Source organism: Pipistrellus kuhlii, unplaced genomic scaffold, assembly GCF_014108245.1.
Source record: "Pipistrellus kuhlii isolate mPipKuh1 unplaced genomic scaffold, mPipKuh1.p scaffold_m20_p_2, whole genome shotgun sequence".
In the NCBI taxonomy this organism is placed as follows: domain Eukaryota; kingdom Metazoa; phylum Chordata; class Mammalia; order Chiroptera; family Vespertilionidae; genus Pipistrellus; species Pipistrellus kuhlii.
In genome coordinates this window covers 5,382,444-5,398,875 of record NW_023425515.1, presented here as the reverse complement: position 1 = coordinate 5,398,875, position 16,432 = coordinate 5,382,444, and the positions used below count along the sequence as shown (strand labels likewise).

Here is a 16,432-nt window from a genome sequence, read left to right as displayed (position 1 = left end):
ACACAGGGCAGTGTGGTGTGTCACCCAGCACTGCCCTTTCCTGGTGCCACCCACAGCGTCGCTCTGTCCCAGGAACCCTGTGCATCTTTCCCAGGTTACATCATGGCTCCAAGTCTTGGTGAACTTAGAGGAAAGCCTCCCTTTCCTACAGCAAGGGCTAGCAATGAGAACACTTCCATTTATCCTGCACCCCCTCCCTGCCTGTGCCCCGCCTGCCCAGAAAAAGTGAGAATTTAAGGGTAGCTGGGTGGGACGAGGTACAAGGGACATGATGCTTTGTGCTCTGAAACATCCTGTAGGTTTACACAGTACCTGCCTCTTCTACAGAAATACTATCAATGCCCTCATAGCTTCATTAGAGGCATAAAACTGAAGATTAGAAAGCTCCATTGTGAAATCATCAAATATGTCACTCACTCTTGTGCACATGGGCGGAAGCCACCTACTCGTGACACCAAAATATACGAAGACAGAAAACCCCAGAGTAGGAGTCGGAGGCGCAGGCCTAACCCAGCTCCACGTCTGGCTCTCACAGCGAAGAGGACACGGCTCACAAGTCCTCACACGGAGGTTCTCATTGTACCAGCGGAGACTTGAGGGTGTGACTCTGTCCCTGGTGATGACCTGGGCTATCGCAGCTCTGAAGTCCTCAGATTCCATCCTACAAATTCCAGATCCTCCTGGATTAAGATTTTCAGACTCAACCCCCAAACCCGCTTCTACCTCCAGCAAATAATTCATTGTTTACTGCACATGCCACTACTTTCCGGAAATGTTAATTATTACATGAGACTTTTTAAACATTTAGATAGCTTTTTTTTTTTTTTTTTTTTTTTTTTTAACTCCAGGAACCTTTTATTAACAAACTCTAGCAGGTTTAACTTTGAGACCAACTAACAGCAATACAGCATCTCTAACTGGACCTTGGATACAGACCTAATAAACATGGTCTCTTAAACAAAAGATTAATAAAATATAAAACATCCATTTATGAAGTTTTTTTTAAAAGAGTGAAATTCTCCAGTGTTGCAGAAAAAAGTATCCCGAAGTGATTTCAGTCAAGAAAAAAGAGCATTTGACACTGTGCTGCCTTAAAAATCCAGTTCAGGACACACCTGAGCGAATAGCATTTCCTCTGCTAAAAAAAAAAAAAAAAAAAAAAAAAGTAAATTCCCCTTTCCCCTCCTTTCTGTTCAACTTCCACTGCTTATTGCTAGAAACACCCAGAGAACAGTATAACAAGTCCCAGCCCGGTTCTCTTGGCTCTGACAGTCTGAAGAGTCACAACAGGATTGTTCCTTAGGAATTTTCACCTCTGCTACTGTCAGGAAATTGAACCTTAATTTCTGGGAAATGGCAAAAAAAAAAAAAAAAAAAAAGTCCTATTTCCTTCAAGGAAGGGCTTGAGAGCTCTGTAAAAGGTCAAAGGGCAGTGTACCTGGCCAGACCAGAACACCAGGATGTGCAAAGGAGGCCTTTCTATATAAAAACACCCAACACCTTAGAACCTAACGTTTAACCTACAGGTAAACACAAGTAGAGGAGCAGCTGACTCATACACCAAAAAGGTGCTTATCTCCCATCTTTAACCATAAAGGAAACAGAGGGGAGGAGAATCTAGAGAATTTGACCTCCTTTTCCTTCCGAAAACTTTGACGCATATTCTAGGCCAGAGCCAAGTGGCAAAGACAGACATGCGGTCACAGGGTACAGTCTCTGCTGGACAAAGCTGCCACTCCTGGGCAGCTTGGCTCATGGCCACTTCACCAAGACTTCCTCCCTGGCATGCATAGTGCTTCAGAATCACTAGGGAAATTCTATTTTCAATTCAACTTTGTCACTGACAAATACTTCAATAGCAGCCGCTAGTAACCGCCGCCTGGAGGACCTTCACTCTTACCCCAGTTCAAGGTCACAGATCCTTCTAGTTGATGGGCTCCTTGCCAGAGGTTTTCATAAGCTCGTTGGTTTTAGAGAAATGTATGCATCCAAAGAACCATCTGTACACTGACAATGGGGAGGGGTGGGTAGTCTGCAGCAAATGACCACCAGGCACTTCCTATCAATGGCACTGCCCTTCTTCTGAGCATAAGAGCCCCAGAGCAAAAAGACAAGGTCACTTGAGTTCTGATTTAGCCAGGATGCAATCATATCAATAAATTGCTCCCAACCTTTCTCCTTTGAGAATTGGCTTGATGTGCACAGACAGTGAGGAAAATGAGAACACCTTGCTTGGCCTACCCAGATACATCTCCCTGACCAGGATGAACAAAACCATCAATGTCTGTAGACAGCTCTTTAAAAATGCTTCCCAAACTGGGGGGATGTAGAGCCGGTCTTTGAACACTAAAGCAGAGCCCATGAGCTCGATTTGGTCCATGATACGGATCCTGTCCCAGAATGACACCTTCTCTTGTGTTGCATATTTGGATCCATGTGGAGGCTTGGTGTAGGGGTGAATAAACAGTGTCATGCCTTCTTTCTTATGCAACAAATCCCATTAGCTTTATAAAATATTGTTTTCTGAATTCTCACCAAGGTGCTTCTTCCAACTCTCACAGAAACTCACATGCAGGTTGCGAGCCGTGAGTCTACGTAGGGCCGCGGTCTTGTTCTTCTGGACATGGGCCAACTGCTCAGGGCTCAGTGGCGATGAGGGTGGCGTACCTGACTCCTCCTGCTCCACCCAGGCCTTCCTGGCAGGGCTGACCTGCAAGTGGTCCCCGCAGAGACCTGTCAAGAGCCATGGCTGACCTCTCCCAGGCGCCCGCAGGTTCCACCCACAACCCAAGGGCCCATTGCAGAGGTGCCATTCGTGGGTTTCAGCCCCACCTGGAAGGCTGGTGCAAAACCAGACTCCGGGAACCCAGACCTCAGCTCAGACCCGCACTAGCAGGCCGATGCCCCACATTTCATGTTTGGTACTAATACAGGCAGAGAGAAGTGGCTGGCTAGCTAGAAGGAAAACCCTGCCACCAGGTGCCCCTGCCCCACCAGGCCTACCTTAGGTAACTTTTTAATTAAATAAAGTGTTAATATAGTAAGAAAGGAAAGCTAATCCTCTAAAGTAGCCTGCAAAGAACACTGTATTATAATAGGCATGCTGTGAAATCTAATGCCAATGACTGACTCAAGAATAATAAGTCTGACTGTTATTTGGGATAGATTCCTATTCTAAAAAGGGATCAAATTCAAGTGGTCAATACAAATAAATATGCATTTGGTGTGATTAATTTCATTCCTATCTAGCTAGAGTGGATATAAACAGTCACTTCATTGCAATTTAAGCTGTGGTCCGAGCAGGTCTCTCAAAACTACTTCCTGTATTAAATTTAACGTGGACTGTTTGTGCTCAGGCCTGAACCAGGTGAAGCATCTGAATGAAGTCTGTTTTCCATCATCTTCCCATTGACAGCCCCTGACTCCCCTCCTCTACTTGGGGACATCCCCTTGGCTGGGTCCCCCTTCGTAAGGCAGAGGCCAGATATGGAATACTTGTCCGCTCTCAGCCAGGTCTCACATAAGGCACACACGAGACCTCGCCTCTAAAGAGAAACCTGTGAAAGCAGGTGCCTGGCAGAACCCATTCCTGAAAAGGGAGGAAAAGGAGATGACGGAGACCTGGGTGCCGCGAGATGACAGTAGGCAGGGGACTCACGTGCAGCACCAGCTCCAAGCAGGTGATTCACAGGAAAAGGGCTATTGTGACTGGCTCTCGGCCTCACAGACATGATGAGACACTTCCTGACATCCTTGGTAAGTTCCTGTCCTTACAGAAATCAACTCACCCTGAGCGTGCTGACACTCGGAGAGGGAGAGAACTTGTATGCACTGTGACTAACCAAGAAAGCCCAGAAGGAATCGGATGTGCGTGCACTGCCCAGAAGTGAAGGCACAGAATACAATGCGACTTTCAAACTTATTCTCCAACCACCTGTTTCTAACTCTACAACATTGGAAGAGGGGCTAATTCAATGTCACCTACCACTGAATTATCGTTAGTTATGACATGCTCTAGATTTGCAAACTGAACACAATCCTTGCTTCATTTAATTCACGACAACTAGCAGTCCAGTTCCTGAGCCTGAGGAAAACACAGAAGATCACTTGGACTCTGGAGTCTCACCACTTCTCATAGAGTCAGACCCATCACTCCACCCCTGACCCAGATCCTGCCTGCTGGCCCACCTTCCTCGGGCCTGCACCTCACCTCTTCCAACAGAGTGACCGGGTCCACAGGGAAGGGGCGGGATGGTTGGTGCCAGTTGCTGGCCTCTTGTAGGTCTTAAGCAGCCATGAAGTGACATCACTGTATTTAGTGCAGGACTGTATTTAGTGGCATCACTGTATTTAGAGCAGGACTGCACACAGGTGCTATTTCTTGTACAACCCACTGCATGGCCCTTAAAACACGTAGCATGTACAGTACTATTTTGCAGTCTTCTAGAAATGGAAGGAAGCTTGGAAACCATCAAGTTAACACTCAGGAGACCTGCGGCAGAGCCGGGAAATGAGGTGCTGGTGAGGGCAGGGCAGGGCTGGGATTAAATCCCCGGATTCCCAAACCCAGGGAAATTCTTCTGATTGCTCCTCTACCACACAGCTTATAAAGCCGCATTCTATCCGATGTGTAAATCCTTTAAGCCTCCTCAGTTGAATCCCATATTTTTCATTTAATTTGGTTGCTTTTCTGAAACTTCCCAGATTTAAAGTATTCTCATTTTTATCAAGATGTAGCTATAATTGTTACTTCTGACTATTATAAATGCTGTTACTACTTAAAAGAATGTCTCAATTACCCATCAAGTGAAAGGGGTTAAAATAATGGTGGTGGGACAGAGCCACTTTTTCAGGTTAATTTACTGTTTTTCAAGAGATTCATTTAATCTATTGCACTAATGTCTAGTTTTAGAACAATTCTGAGTGTTTAGTGAATGTTTCTATTCTACAAAGGAAAGCATGGAACTTTGGAGATAACAGACTTATGGACATAAATGTATGCCTGATGCACCAGCACAATGGGAGGCAGAAAAGCACAAGTTTTCAGAGGCCAAGAGCCCCAATTTGGATTCCACCACTTACTACCAACATAAAAAGTAAGAAATAGGCATTCATTTATTCAACAAACATTGTCAAGTGTCTGTTATCTGCCAGGCATTGTTCTGTTCCCTAAGGACAGAGACAGAGCAAGAACCATCTTCCTGGCAGGCTGGGAGGGTATGAGGGAGATAGTAGGGACAGCAGGGCACACAGTGGAGGAAGAGCTGAGGGCACAGAGGCGTGCAGCCCAGGAGACAGCTGACGGGATGGCAGGAGGGGAGGCCCCTGGAAGGACTATGATATGGGGGCAGTTACAAGCTTCTGAGCAAAAGGATGACTGATGTGTCCTCCATTTAAGCTTCTGTTTTGGCTGCTGGTCAAGAATAGACAGGAGGAGAGGATACCTGTGAGGAGGCAACTCAGGTGAGCCCAGCAAGGCTCCTGATCAGTAAGAGCAGATAATGGCGATCCCACATAAAGTGACCATCGAAGGTTAGCAGGAGGAGCGAACTGGAATACACTGGTCCCACCATGCCTGACACAGAGTAAGAGCATAATAAATGTATTGATAGCTATTGTCTAGCCCTCCCAGGAAGTTGCTGATCTGAAAAGCAGGGGGAATGAAACCTCCATGTAAGATTTGTGAGGACTCCCAGTTAGTGCCTCTATTGTACCAAATAGAGGTTTAAATGTTTACAAAGGTCTGTGTGTTTACAAATATGTTATGTTTCCTATAGACCACATATCGGTGTAGATAAATATTCTGCACATCACACACTGGAAAGGACTGATTTGCAGATCCAAACAGAACCCAGTAAAGGATGATAACGTCCATAACTGAAGCATCGCCCTCGGACACGCTGGTCCTCAGCATCAGCACCACTAGGAGTCCTCAGGGCAGCCCCTCTCATGCCCTCCAGTCCTCTCCTCTCCCAGACCCGACCCATCACCAGCCCTGCTGGCTCAACCACAAGAAACTGCACTTGGCTCTCTGCTCTCCAGCTTCTCCACCTGCTCCCTTTACCCTCCTCATCCTTTGCTTCAAACTTCCTGTGGTGCATGACAGCCTGCACAGCCGGCCACACGTGTCTCTCAAAGTCACCTTCCTCTGCACTCCCCATTAATGACGACTGGACAAAGGCTACTGGCCCCACCTCAGCTGTTCCAACCAGCAGGAGTCCTGCAAGCTGTCCCTTCTGCCCGAATTATTCTTATCTCCTCTCCTGACACGAGAGCTCCTTCTGTCCCTCAAAGAACTCCTTCTGGCCTCAGCACAGCACCCTCTCCGGGAGGCCTTCCCGGAATGCCAGGCCTGCAGTCGGGCAGCCCTCTGACGCCATCCACCTCAGCCCCGTTTCTACACTCATCCCAAGGACATAAATTCTGAGGTTATATTATCTGCCTTTGTCCTTGCTTAGTCTCCTCCACTGGAATGTTGGCTCAACAAGGCAGGGAGCTCCTCCTTCCCCGCGTCTCTCCACAGTGACACAGAGAGAAGGCATTCGTGAAACCTGTCCACTCGGGGCAGAGGGAAGAGAAAGTATGCCCAGAGCGATACAAACCCACTCTCCCACCCCCCTCCCCCACCCACAGCGGACTGACGGCAAGGTCAAGGAAGGGCTTCCACATTTCATCACGTCTGTGGAACCACAGAGAAACTGTAGTTTTTCCAAACTCCTGACCTAAAAACTCAGGTGAGCTCAAACAATGCAAACCGACATGCAAGGAAGGTATTTATAATTTCAACAGACAGCTTGAAGTGAATGCTGCTGCCCCCTACGTGCTCACTCATTCCTGGCCCAAAGCATTGACTCCTGTTCCCACCCTCCCCTACCCCAGGGTGTAACATGGGCACTTCCTGCCAGATCCTAGGACAAACGAAGCACAAGTCTTGCTAGTCCTCTAAGCAGTACCAAATTTGGTGAGTAAAGGTGACAGAGTCTAATTAAGTTAATACTGTTAGGAACACTCAAATTTTTTTAATTAAAAAAAAATGCCATTTTTACATGTATCTTTCTGTAAGAGTGCCCAAGGCATGTTGAACACCATAAACTAGATGCCAAATCCTAGAGCACAATGCCCAGCTTCCTGACTGAGCACACGTTATTTTCATTTTCAGGCGTCTTCAAACTACGGCCCCGCGGGCCACATTCGGCCCGCAGAGGAGTCTGATCTGGCCCGCCAGGTTTTTTGGGCAGTGAGCGCAGCCGAGGTGTTACAGTAGGAATTAGTAGTTCATATAATCCGGCCCTCCAGCTCTCTGAGGGACCATGATCTGGCCCCCACTTTAAAAAGTTTGAGGACCCCTGTTAGATCCTAAGTAAATCAAGCTGCCCAGGTGTTAGCAAAGTCCTGCCTGGCTCCTGGGGCTGGGTGTCCCTGCTCCTCTAGCCATGCCCTCTCACCTTCTCAAAGACTTTGCTCTGCAATTACCCTCTTTCCCAGCATCCTATATGATAAAAGGCTAATATGCAAATCAACCAAAGCACAGAACGATTGGTCGCTACGATGCACACTGACCACCAGGGGGCAGATTCTCAACACTGGGCCTGTAGTATTATACACTGAGTGGCCAGATTATTATGATCTCTGAACGCATAATAATCTGGCCACTCAGTATATATTCCTATATAATAAAAGGTAAATTGTCCTCTCAACCAGGAGTTTGATCAGCAGGCAGGCCAGCCAACCACCCATGTCCCCTCCCCCTGGCCAGGCTGGCCAGACCCCACCCATGCACAAATTCATGCACCAGGCCTCTAATGTATGTGTATATACATTATATATATACACATACATATATGTGTGTGTGTGTGTGTGTGTGTACACACATACACATATATACTGAGTGGCCAGATTATTATGCATTCAGAGATCATAATAATCTGGCCACTCAGTGTATATTTGTCCTTCACTATGAGAGTGTTCCTATTAGCCCATAAACATGCTATAAACACTCTCATTTAAAAAATAAAAAAACTCCGGAGTCCCCCCGCCCACCTCCCCAGCTACTGTCCCTTCTCAACCAAACTTGTAGAGTCTTCTCTACTGGATGTTCTTGCTTCCTCACTCCCATCCCCTCTCCCCACCACAAGGCCATCTGCCTCTCATCAAACCCAAGCAATCCTTCACTGAGAGGGGCTGAACTCAGCCCTCCTCCCAGGTTCCAGGCCACTAAACGCTCCAGGTTTCCTCCTTCTTCTACAGACCGCTTTCAGTGGGTATCGCTAGATCCTTGTCTTATGGACTCCTGGCCAAAGCCCCTAGGCTCAGTCCTCGTCCAGCTCTCCAGTCTCCACACCCAAGGCCCAGTCTGTGGTTTCAAATACCTGAGATAAGCAAATCACAGCCACATTTACATATTCTTGAATTATCTAAACACCTGCCCTTGGGTGACTAATCATAGAAGTAAAAAGCAAAACCCTCTTTAGTCCTATTTGAGGGACATTTTGGGCACTTTACAGAGCTCAGTTTATCCACCCAGTAACCATAGGACACAAGCCGCTTGTCTTCCTCCTAATTCACAGGCAAGAAAACCAAAGCCCAGGAAGATGACATAGCCTGCTCAAAACCACACATCTGGCTGGGGTGGGCTGAGCAGCCGCCTGCACGCCCCAGCTCTAGTCCGCGGGGACAGCTGAGGAGCTGCCTCCTGCGCTCCTCCTCGCTCCTCCTTGCCACAGAGACTTCCCCACCTCACCACTGGCCAGCCAGCTGTGCCGAAAACAACCCTGGGGTCCTTCTGGAATGCTCCTTCTCACAGAGTCTATTGGCCATCCTGATGGGCCCGCCTGCTAAACAGGCCACATTCCTCAGTGCTGAGGGCGTGCCCCACATCCTAGCTACTGGGGAAACGGAGTGCCTGCAATTGGAGGCGTGTCACCTGCTTTTAGCCGCCAGTCAGTGCAGCGCTCTGCGCAGGCACACTCAACTGGGCTGCTGCTCTTGGAGGTATGACAGGACAGAGTAACTGTCAGCGAGTCTGTCAGCCAGTCCCTTCAGGACCGGAAGCCTTTCCTTAACACCTGCCAGTGAGTCCAAGGAAGCATGCAGACCTGCTGACTGGGCCTGGCAGCTGGGACAACAGACACCGCAGGGACAGCAGTGCGGCTGTCTCAGAAACGCTCAGTGACAGCACAGTGGACAGCACCGTGGGCAGCGGGGCACCACAGCAAAGGCTGACTTGGAAGAACTGGATTCTAAACGTTTAGAATTACTTTCTTTCATTTCACTCTTATCTTCCTCTTTTATGGAAGCACAAGACCTGTCTGACTTGAAAAGTCTGTACTTGCAGTGAGTAGAAGGAAAAGCGCAGCGATAAGAAAGCACGTGTCAGTCTAATTGGCAACACTTTCCTGCTAATAGCACCAACAGTAACACTGCAACTTACCGCTGGTGGGCTGGGTCTGGCCTCCTCTGCCTGGCCTGAGCCTGCCTGGTCCGGGTCACGGACACCCCGTTGTTCCTCTCCCGCCTGTGGCCCGCAGGTGGGAAGGGCCCCAGGGACAGGTGCTCAGGGGGGTCCTGCCTTTGCCACTTATCGGTGGCCTCTCTCTGTCTAGTTTTACCCACGGAAGATAAACAATAATGCCTACTTTTTGGACTTTATGAGAAGTACATTAATTAGTATATGCAAAGTGCTTAAGCTCCTCACAAATGTTAGCTACATAACAGCCAGAACGATTCTTTTTTTTTCTCTTTAATATATTTTATTGATTTTTTTACTAAGAGGAAGGGAGAGGGACAGAGAGCTAGAAACATCGACGAGGAAGAAACATCGACTGGCTGCCTCCTGCACACCCCCGATGGGGGATGTGCCCGCAACCAATGTACATGCCCTTGACCGAACCCTTCAGTCCACAGAATGACGCTCTGTCCACTGAGCCAAATCGGTCTCAGCCAGAGCGATTCTTTATAAAGATAAATCAGATCATGTCACTCCCTCATTCAAAGCTCTCTAAACCAACTAGGAAGAAGGGGAGGGAAGGAAGGAGGAAGAGAAGCAGGGAGGAAGGCAGCCCTCCCAAGGCTTCCCATCACACTGAGGAAGGTGAACATCCAATTCCTCGCCTCAGCCCTCCGTGCCCTTCCTGCCAGCGACCTCCCTGCTATCACCAGCGCAGTACGATCGCTTGGGCACAGAGCTTTGACTCCAGAGTTCCTGCTGCCCGAATGAAGCTGCTGGGGCAGCACCCAGCTCACTCCATCCTTTGGGCTCCCATGTCCAGAACAATAACCTTGTAAATACCTGTGGGGTGACCCTGAAGGTGAGACAAAACCAGCCTCGAGGCAAGCAGATGTGGCCAATAAAAATACCAGGCACCTCTGAGCTCCTTCCACCCCTCTCTGCTTATCTTCATCTTCATCCCATCGCAAGGATGGGAAACCTAAAACCAAAGTGCCTTGTCTTTGTACATTCCTAGAACACCTTGCACAGGTACAGGGGGAGAAGGTCAGCCAGCACACTCACCGGGTCACACCGAGAGGTGATGATACTCCTGGTCTGGGCCCAGGGGTGAGCTCTGCAGCAAGGCCACGTGAAGACCTGCTGGTCACGGCATGTCCCCTCTCCACAGTCCACGTGAAAGGAACATAGCCAAGAGAAGTCACTCAAGGAACAAGGAAGTCATGATGACTCCAACGTACAATTTGTAAATGAAATTCTCACTACTGGCCTTTCCTACCCTCCTCACATATTATGAACATATATTTTTAAAAGGAGTTGTTGTTTTTAATCACCATTTCTATGACAAATTATAGATTTGGAAATTTGCATTTTGGAATGCTAACACCAAAAAAAGGGGGGAAAAATCAGGTTTTCCAATAAAATTGGACCTCGCTAAGCGCTTTTCAGTTTCATGCTAAGACTGATAAATTTTCTTCAAGTTTTTAATAAGTTGGTAAGTTCACCTATTAAACTGCAAAGTGTACGTTCTAGCGATCGTCTACCTATTTAAATAATATGCTTTGGTGCTAAGTGCTGACAAGGCTTGTCACAACATTCAAGGGAATATAAGCGGGCTCTTATAGCTAAGGAATTTTGATGATTAATAAAAAAGTGATTAGCAGGTTTTGCTTGCAGCTATGCATAAAATGTTCACTGCAGCGCTGTCTGTTCCAGCAAACACTAAAAACGATATTAGAACGCATATACGACTGTGTATACGCTATTTTGACTATTGCGGGAAGAATACATCATCATAGCAGGTGGAGGAAACTGAGCTACTGGGTATGGGGTAGAAGAAGGTTTCCATGTCTTTTTGTACCTTTAGAATGTACTGTGTGCATGCTTATTTTTTTAAATCTGCAAAAAAAATTAATGCTAGACATTTAAAAATGTATAACTAAAATTATACATTTTATTTTTAAACTGTAGTGCTACCAAAGAGATCAATAAAACAAACTGCCAGCTTTTGAACTTTTTAAAATCTCTGCCTAGCTTTTCCTTTATTGTGTCCCCTGCTAAAAACAGGGAGGACCTAGCACCCAGCACAGTATGTGGCAAATGTTATGGATAAGTATTTATCAAATGAGTTACGTTTGTTTTACTCACAAATGTAAGCCTAAAGAATTTTCTTATTCCAAAAATCAAAAAGCAGTTGAACTGCTCTTGCAACATGTAAATTCACAAAGGAACGAATCAGCCTGTGCGTCCAGAAGTTTCTGCCGATGATGTCATCAGCTAATTCTCTCTTCACTCCCAGTACCGACTTCCTGGGCACATCGCACCTCGGGACAGGCGTCATGCCTTTCTCAGAGCTGGACCAGTTTTCCTTTCCCCGCTCTTCCCTTTCAACTATGTCTGCAAATTTGTTGAGGATGTCGCTGAAGGCATTGTCTCTGGAACCCCCCAGTAGCTAACAGGCACTCCTCAAAGACAAGGGATTCCTTCCCAAGCTGAGTCCTTGGCCTCCACCTAGGGCAGAATGGGGCACCCAGCTCAGAGCTCTCACCACCTATTATCATGCCACTCACCATTGATGGTGCCCGTGAGAGAGGAAATGCAGCTCTGGGTGGCATCTTTCCAAGGCATAACACGCACGGGTACATGTAAGAGGGAACGAAAATCTTTAAATATTTCTATTCCCAAACCTTAATGATCGGTTGATCACCTTAATGAGAGCACTACGAGTCAAGAAGCAAGTTTGACATGAAGCCACTTTTCGTTACAGGTTACTTTGAGAATGGAACGCTAACCGTCATTGGCTTGGGTAAGGAGGCGATAAAATGCCTTTATCATACGTAACACCAACGCGGGTTGGCGGCTAAAACATCTGACCTGCGAACCAAACAAAGTGGTGCGGGAGACGTCTCCCTCGGCTAACCCGGGGCTGGAATACATTTCAGGTTCACCAACGTGTACATCGGGACTCCACTCGGCCCCCTTCCCCGGGCCCCCTCCACAGCCCGGTAGTTTTCCTACCGCAGAGGTGCCCGCGTCAGAAGTCACCTCGGGGGGCCCCCAGGCGCCCCAGATTGCTCCGGAGCGAGCGCTCCGGGCGCCCGGCGCCGGCGGGAACTTCCCCACCCGGGCGCCCGCGGCGCAGGGCATCCCGCGGACACGGTGCCCTCTGAGCGCGCAGCCTCTCCCGGGACTCGGCGGCCCCTCTCCGGGAGGAGGGCCCCCTCTGCTCCCCGCGAAGCACAGCATCCCGCGGGGACACAGCGGGGAACGCGGGCCAACCTCTGCGCAGCCTCGTCCTGGGGGCGCAGCCCCATCCCGGGGCGCAGCCCCATCCCGGGGACGCAGCCGCATCCCCGGGCGCGGGCTTCCTCCTCGGGACGGAGGATCGGCGCAGACGCGGCGCTCCCAGGGTGGGGACCCGCTGTCCCCGCCGCAGGCTCCCCTCCCCGGGAGCAGCCTCACCCACCCCGAGCGCAGCCTCATCCAGGGATGTAGGCCCCCGCCCCCCGGGCACCGCCGCATCCCAGGGCGCGCAGCCTCCCCTTCATTCCGGGGGCGCACCCTCGTCCCGAGGCGCAGTGTCCCCGCCACCCCGGGCGGGCGCAGCCTCCTCTCGGGCGGCGCAGAGCATCCGCGCGGACCGGCGCCCCGGGAGGCGATCGGGCCGTCCGGGTGCAGCTTCCCTCCCGCCCTCCCCCGGGCAGCCCGGCCCGCAGCCCCTCTCCGACACCCCGCCGGTGGCACACGGGGTGTCTCGCCAGAGCCCCCCACCACACCCGGCCCGGCCTCCCCACCTGCCCGGCGGCGGCGCTTACAGAAACGCGGCTCCCGCGGCGGGTGTCCGCCGCTGCCGGTGTCAGACCCTCGCCGCCCCCGCCTCACCTCAGCCGCCCGCCGCCGCCGCTCCGATCGGCGCGCCTCGTCTGGGCTCGCACCGCTCTGCCGTCCCGGGCTGCGGCGCGCGGGCCGTGGCCTGGCGCGGCCCCGAGCGCGCCCCCGTGCGGGCCTGACAGGGCCGCCGCCGCAGCCTCCGCCCCCGCCCCCGCCCTCGGCGCCAGCCCCGCCCCCTGGCCGCGGCCGCGCGCACGCCGGGGGCGACGGCGTGACGTAGGACGCGCGCGGGCGCGGGCGCCGAGCCGAGCTCTGCTCTGGGTCCCAGGGCGACCCCGAGCGCTAGGCGAGGCTGGGGCGAGGAGCGGGGTGCCCCACCGGGGGGTTGGGGGTGGCCTGGGCGGGGCAGGGGGCTCGGGACGGCCCGCTGAGATCTGATGTTCTAACGCATTCCGCCGGTCCACCTCCCCGAGAGCCCTGGGTGCGCATTAGGAAATCGGGGTCCCCGAATTACAAGGGGGCTCCCCTGTTTCAGGGAAGCACTTTCAGTGACAGCAGAGGCGAGTCCAGAGTACCAGCGTTAAGGTGGTCATTGGATTGGTTGGTTTTGACAGTAAAGGCGTTTGAAAGTCTTTTTACAGTGCATGCAATAGACTGACTCCTGTATCTGTGGTGTATGGTTTGATCTAGAAATGTGCACATGCGACAAGCATATGTGGAGAGGCATTTCTGAAGACCAGAATAACTCAAGACGGCGATTCTATTCAGACGGAAAATGAAGGTTTATAAGGAAAAACTATAGTTCTTGAACACGGGTCCTGAGAGCGGAGGAGTGGGTAATAAGGCGGGAGCAGTTTGTTTTGGGGTGGTTTACTAGGAGAACTCAAGGATGTCAACCTCAAAAATAAAATTGCCACTTATCTTACCAGGGGAAATGAGTTTATTCAGGAATACCGGACGTGTTGCAGTTTGAGACTGCAAATTATCGGGAACAATAGGCAAGTCCAGAGAACAAAGGAGGAGAGTGTTACTTTATGGAGAAAAAGGAGGAAGTTGGGAGGAGCAGTTATGAGCCAAAGTCCATTCAAGGAGAACCAGAGGTCATGGTGGTGATTGGCTGAGTGTGTCAACTTTCATTGGTTGGGCTGTTGTTGAGCCAGAAGAAAACCTTCCTCCTGCCTCTGTGATAAAGTGCGCTTTTTTTATTTTAAAATTTTAAATTACATATTTAAAATATATTTTTATTCATTTCAGGGAAAGAGGGGGAAAACATCAGTGATGAAAGAGCATCATTGATAATTGATCGGCTGCCTCCTCCATGCCCCACACTAGGGATCAAGCCCGTAACCCAGGAATGTGCCCTGACTGGGAATCGAACCATGACCTCCTGGTTCATAGGTCAACACTCAACCACTGAGATACGTGGCGGGAAAGTACAAGGTAGCTTCTTCCTGCTGGAGTCTGCAGATGTCAGTGAGTATGGTACATGAGAGCTTCCCCTTCAGAGGGTTCCCTTAATTCGTTTTCTCAAGGGATGGAGAGAGTGGGTAGGGCCTGGCTAGCCTGGTGCCGGGTGCGGGCAGTGGGAGCACAGGCTAGGCTCCAAGGTCAAGTCCAGCTGCAGCCAATTCTCAACTGAGGGGGTTGAACCCTGCCTGTTTCCTGGTGTGTGAGATGGAGAAGAGGAGACACTGACACAGGTATAGAGCCCAGGGTAGAGCCCGGGATATGGTCAGCATGCCGTCAGTGTTGGCTTCTCTTACTCAGGAGTCATGTGACATTTGAACATGACAGAGAAGCTCAGTGATCCGGGGCATAAATTAACCACAGGGGAAAGTGTTGCCACAGGCCAGTCACCTGCTTCAGGTTGCTCTCTGAGGGAAAGGAAAAACCTGTCTTTGCGGTCAGCCAGTGAACAAGCAAGCCCTTGACCCTGCCTGAGGGCCAACGGCCAGCCACAGTATCCAAGGGCCACTAGTTGACAAATAAGTAAAAATGAAGACTCTTGGGACATCCTCTGATGGGCCATGTATCACCCCCCATCAGCAGGCTGGCCGGATTTTTCTCATGGTGGCAATGCTCTGTGCACAGGGCTTTTCCAACCTCTGCACCATGTTTATTAAGGTCTCATTGGCCCAAAGCAAGTGACAAAGGGACACGTGACTCACAGGAGACCGTCCCTGAGGCCATCTTTGACTGGCCTCAGGGAGTGGTATTTAACTCGGGGATGCCCTTCAGTCGGAGCTGCAGGTGTGACTCTCACCTTCTCCCCAGCAGCAATGGCACAGGTGGGATGTGACCAGGCCCTTCATGCTGGCGGCTTGTTACACCTCACCAGTGTCTGCTCTGAAGTCAATGCACCTGCTGAGGTGAGAGGCTGATAGCTTAGATCAGGTGGTAACACGGAAGTGGAAAGAGTTGGGGTGCTTTTGGAAACAGACTGAATAAGACTTAGTGATAGACTGGGTGAAGGGGTATAGAGAGGGAAGGATCAAGACTCGCCCAGTGCTGAAACCGGTTTGGCTCAGTGGATAGAGCATCAGCCTGTGGACTAAAAGGTCCCAGGTTCGATTCCAGTCAAGGGCATGTACTTTGGTTGCAGGCACATCCCCAGTGGGGGGTGTGCAGGAGGCAGCTGATCCATATTTCTCTCTCATCGGTGTTTCGAACTCTCTGTCCCTCTCTCCTCTTCTCTGTAAAATTCAGTAAAATATATTTAAAAAAAAAAAAAAAAAAAAAAAAAAGACTTGCCCAGTATTCTGGCTGCGTGTGTTGGAAGTGACATAATGAGGTGGGGGGAGAGCGAGAGAGGATGGGGGAGAAGCCAGGAGACCCTTCTGGCTGTGCTGAGTTTGTGATGCCCATCAGTACCCACTGGCTGTGATAGGAAGAGAGTGGGAAGAGAAGGACTGGTGTCCGGGGAAGAGAAAGATGCTGGTCCCAGACTCCCTTCTGTCCAGGGTCCGGGTCCTCAGGGAAACGCAGGCGCACATTCCAGAAAGATGAGAGCATCGTAGTCTATGTGGGTTTGTCTGAATGGCAGACATGCATAAGCCCAGCTAGTCTTGCTTTCTAGAATTCCACTTCTATTTTTGGTGGAATATAAAAGCTTTGACTATTTCCCAAAATGGAAGAACGTCTTTTTTTCCCTTGACT

General features: G+C 50.2%; 1 protein-coding gene and 1 pseudogene across 3 annotated transcripts in view; both read right to left on the bottom strand.

Annotated features, from left to right (window-relative positions):
- Positions 1–13,466, bottom strand: part of ADARB1 (adenosine deaminase RNA specific B1) — a 98,639-nt gene extending 85,173 nt beyond the window's left edge. For 2 of the 3 annotated variants that reach the window (XM_045585298.1, XM_045585299.1), the window contains exon 1: positions 13,328–13,465. The gene's annotated coding sequence lies outside the window, so the exon portion shown is untranslated. Of the gene's footprint in view, positions 1–13,327 lie in introns of all 3 variants that reach the window. The other variant, XM_045585297.1, reaches the window with a different exon arrangement.
- On the bottom strand, positions 1,913–12,592 carry LOC118722754 (annotated as a pseudogene).
- Positions 13,467–16,432: the final 2,966 nt, after the last annotated feature.